The 4,309-nt window shown below is 42.1% G+C and overlaps 1 pseudogene; it reads right to left on the bottom strand.

The window, feature by feature from the left end:
* Positions 1-291: 291 nt before the first annotated feature.
* On the bottom strand, positions 292-1,155 carry LOC110293566 (annotated as a pseudogene).
* Between the last annotated feature and the right edge of the window lie 3,154 nt (positions 1,156-4,309).

Raw genomic sequence — 4,309 nt, 5'->3', positions numbered from 1 at the left:
TAGGTGAGTTTCTGCAAATAAAATGTTTTTTTGCACCTTGTGAAGTTGGGTTAGAAAGCCTGGAAAGAATGAAGAAAGGAAGCATTCAAGCCTCATGGATATGTTCCACAAAAAAAAGCTTTTATTAAACAACAAGGGCTTGCCTGTTGTTTATAAACAACACTAAAGGGGCCGGGAGTGTAGCTCACTGGTGGAATAATAATCCAGCACGTAGAAGCCATGGCTCCTGTCCCAGAGCCACAAGGAAGAAACACAGAAACGCAAGCTGCCAAAGCTACAGGGAACAAGGGGTCAGTCCTGCTGTTTGGTTCGGGAGGCTTCTGCACTGGCGCGGAGCACAGCGCCCGGGGAAGGGGAAGGGTGCTGCTGGAAGAGGGGCCCAGCTGCCGTGATGTCAGCCCCTGTCTTGGCCTCGTTCTTCTTGGGGAGTCCTGTTGACCATGTGCCCCGGGGTGCATCTGAGTATGAGCTGGGGTCCATGGGGTCTAATTCTTCATCTTTGCGGTTTGTCGCTTTCTTGTTCTTGGGGTAAGGAGCCAGTTCCTCTCTGCGATGGTGGCATCGGTCTTTGCCCTCTTCCCGGTCTGCCTTGTCAAATGCCCGCTCTCGTTCCCTGTCCCGATTTCTCTCTCTCTCTCTCTATCTACTTTGTCATAGTTGCGCTCTCATTCTCTGTCATTCTTCTCGTGGTTTCGGTCTACTTTCTTGTGGCTCCTGTCTGGCTTCTCATGATTACGATCTGACTTCTCATGATTTCTGTCCACCTTTTCAAGATTCCGGTCCGACTTGTCCTCAGCATCTGCATTACTGTTCCTGACTTTCTTGGCACATTTGGTAACGACAAAGTTAGGATCATGTGGTGAGAGCCAGGACACAAGGTCTGTCTCCACATTCCAATAGTAAGGGAGTCCGCAAGAAGGGTCAAACACCTTGTACCAGCTTCCAGGTGGCCTCATAGTCGACAGGATCATCATCGTAGTCTTCAGCAATAATCTCTTCCTCTGGCTCCGGCTCCAGATGTTTGAGGATGCCCCTCTTGGCCAAGCGGGTCTGCAGCATAACAGGAAGCAGCATAGTGGGTTGCTGACCAGACCAACACCGAAGGGCTTTTGGTTTAAAGCACAACACGCTCCTCGACTCTCCCCAGCTGCAATTAACTGGTCACCCGACAAGGAACTTTTAAAAAGACTTTTTGGACTAGCACACAAATATCAGTTAGGCATGTCACTAGAGCTCAGAGATAAAGCTTCTGGTAGGGCCGAGAGGGACAGCTTGAATTCTTCCTCTTTCTCCTCCTTCCTCTCCTCCTCCTCACTTCTCTGAATTCTTTTATTTTTTTAGATTCATCTTTAATCACAACATTTCTCCCTTTGCTTTCTTCCCTCCAGACACACACACACACACAGTGACTCATCTTTGTGATGTGCTCTTGAACTGTTTGTAAGTATTTTACTGAGAATGTTTGTATCTATGTTCATAAATGATATTGGTTTGTAATTTCTGTGGTTTCATTCCCAAATATAACCTATCGGTCTGTATAATGTTATATGTGTGTATGTATCAGGAATGTTTGTTTGGCATTGGACAGCTAATCGGTATGCCCTTCCCTGGGAAATACCACTCTGTAGCTTCCAGCTTTCCTCAGTTGGCTGTAGTTCTTTGTGTAGGATTGAATCTTTGTGGGCTTTTCTCCTTACAATTTTGTATATTCATCGCTGTTACCCTTTTTAGCTCGTGTTTGGGTGGTCATGTTGGTGAAACTTTGTGGGTGCAGCTTCTGATTTTACTAGAAAACACAATCTCAGTTTCCTGATCCACGGACCCTTAAAACAGTATCATTTCCGTTTTCACAATGTATGCGAACATTTGGTAAATTGATCCACTGAGACTGGGTTCCACGATTCTACATTTTGGATGGTTGTGGTTTTCTGTAGCAGTCTCCGTATGTTAAAAAGAAAACTTCATTGATGAGAAGATTTTATGTATTTTTATCTGTGAAGAGAAGGACAGATGTTTATATAATGTTGTTAGGGATTATGCTGGCTTAGTAAATTAGTGGCTGTAGATTTTCCTCCTATATCCATGATTAGCAATGAGTAGTTAGCTAGGTTTCTAGTACCAGAAGATACCATACAAGGTTACAAAGAAGGAAGGTAATCAACAAACCTACCCAGCTATGATGCCTATACACTACCTCAATAACCAGAACAGCACAATAACCATAACGTTTCAGTCATTCCACACATATCTTGGTTGCAACCCACAGTTCTTTAATAGGACTTATGACCTGCTCAACAAGAGTGAGACCATGCCTACGATAGTCTTAATATTTGTAGTGAGTATATTTCTCATTCAATCTCTTTTCTGAAATAATGTGTCATGACTAATGCCTCATTAATAACAATCAGGATGGTGTGGTGGCTTGAATGAGAGAGTTCCCCATAGGCGCATATGTTTGAATGCTTGGTCCTTAGTGGGACTGTATGGAAAAGATTAGGAGGTGTGGCTTTGTTGGGGTAGGTGTGTGACAGTAGACAAAGAAAGTATGACAGTAAAAGGATTGTAATCAGAGATTATAAGGAAAGGTGACAGGAAGCTCCACCTGAGGTGAGAGCAAAGAGGAAAGCTTAAAATGAACCCAGGGGCAAGCAAACCTGTAGCAAAGTTCAGGAGTCTGCCCTTCCAGAAGCTTCTTGGCTAACCGCAGCCTCTGAGACCCCTATCAAGAGCTAGGGGCAGAGCAGGAGCTACCCTACTGCAGGTGACAAAAACGTTCAACTTTTGACAAAACTTATGACCCAGAGGCACATATTAGAGATTTTTTTCCTGTTTCTCATTATCCAGCAATAAGACAATAAGTGGAAGTTAGTCTATATGAAGAACAGACACGTAAAATAATAAAGTCATCGAAGAAGGGCTATAGGCGCAGACAGCCCATGCTCAAATTTTTTCATGGACGTTTTTATTTGAAAAATTAGAAAAATCAGGAAAACCTTTTTAAAATATATTTATTTTAATTGAGGTGGTCTAAATACCTCAGTGAAGGTATATATAAGGTCAAAGAAAGATAGAAAGTTGGATAGTTTTATTAGTTAAGGTAAATTGTAGTGTAAAAGCCAACGCTCCCTCCTACCCCAAACATGTATATACACTTGTTTGATTGGGAGCTCTCAAATAACCACTAGGTCCCTGGGAAATGAAACCTAACTAAGGACAAAGGCTCGTAGCAGCCATGCTGATGACAGGTGTGAGTTCTGAGAAAGCACAAAAAGGAAAACAATATTTACATTCAAAGAGGTATGAAAACAAAAAACCTGATGACGTCATCAGTGTCAGCCGAGCAGATGGAGAAGGAATAAGCCTGGCAGTTGGGAAGACCTAGGTGACTGTCAAAGGTTTTGAAAACAGGAAATCTCCGTTGGTGGGACACTTGGCTAGGATTATGGTACTAAATGATCATCGAGGCCTCTTCCTTCCATTGCTCACTCCAACTGAATAAATACGAAATCAGAATAGGACAAACTCTCCATAAAATACTCATAAAATTATGTTGTGATTTCAATTATCATGCATGTGCACCTTGCTCTGGAATTCCTAACAATGGGCAACAAGAATCCTGCCAAAGAAGAGCTAAAATGAAGCTCTTCCCTTTTGAGGAAACAAGATCCAGGAATTGGTACTCTGAAAACACACAGCCCTGTGGCTTCTGTAATGCCTGTAAACTCCTGAAGGACAGGAGCTTTGTCACTCATGGTTTATAGCACCCAACAACAAGCACAGAACCTTTATTTTGAAATAGATTATTTCAAGAAACATAAACATACATAGCATATTTGCTTTGCTGCCTGAGAATTCTGTAACAAATCCCCAGGTTTTATGTAATAATCATATGAAATTATAAAAAATAAAAAATAAATGAAAGTTAAAGTTAAAAGTCCTCCACTCTTATTTGTATAGTATTTTAAAGTGATATTTAGAGATGACATGTCATCTTGTCGATCCTGTGCATTTCTTCCTGTAGTATTTTTCAAACAGCTGACTCCTGTTTATGCACTAAATATTTTTTACTTTAATTTTTTATTAGATATTTTCTTTATTTACATTTCAAACGCTATCTTGAAAGTCCCCTATACCCTCCCCTCCCCCCGCCCTGCTCCCCTACCCACTCACTCCCACTTCTTGGCCCTGGCGTTCCCCTGTACTGGGGCATATAAAGTCAGGGTTTCTATTCCTGCACAAACATCATGACCAAGAAGCAAGTTGGGGAGGAAAGGGTTTATTCAGCTTACACTTCCATACTGCTGTTCAT

The sequence above is a fragment of the Mus caroli genome, chromosome 4 (genome assembly GCF_900094665.2).
Source record: "Mus caroli chromosome 4, CAROLI_EIJ_v1.1, whole genome shotgun sequence".
Classification (NCBI taxonomy): Eukaryota; Metazoa; Chordata; class Mammalia; order Rodentia; family Muridae; genus Mus; species Mus caroli.
Note: the sequence above shows the minus strand (reverse complement) of the source record. Positions and strands in the feature narration are given on the sequence as shown.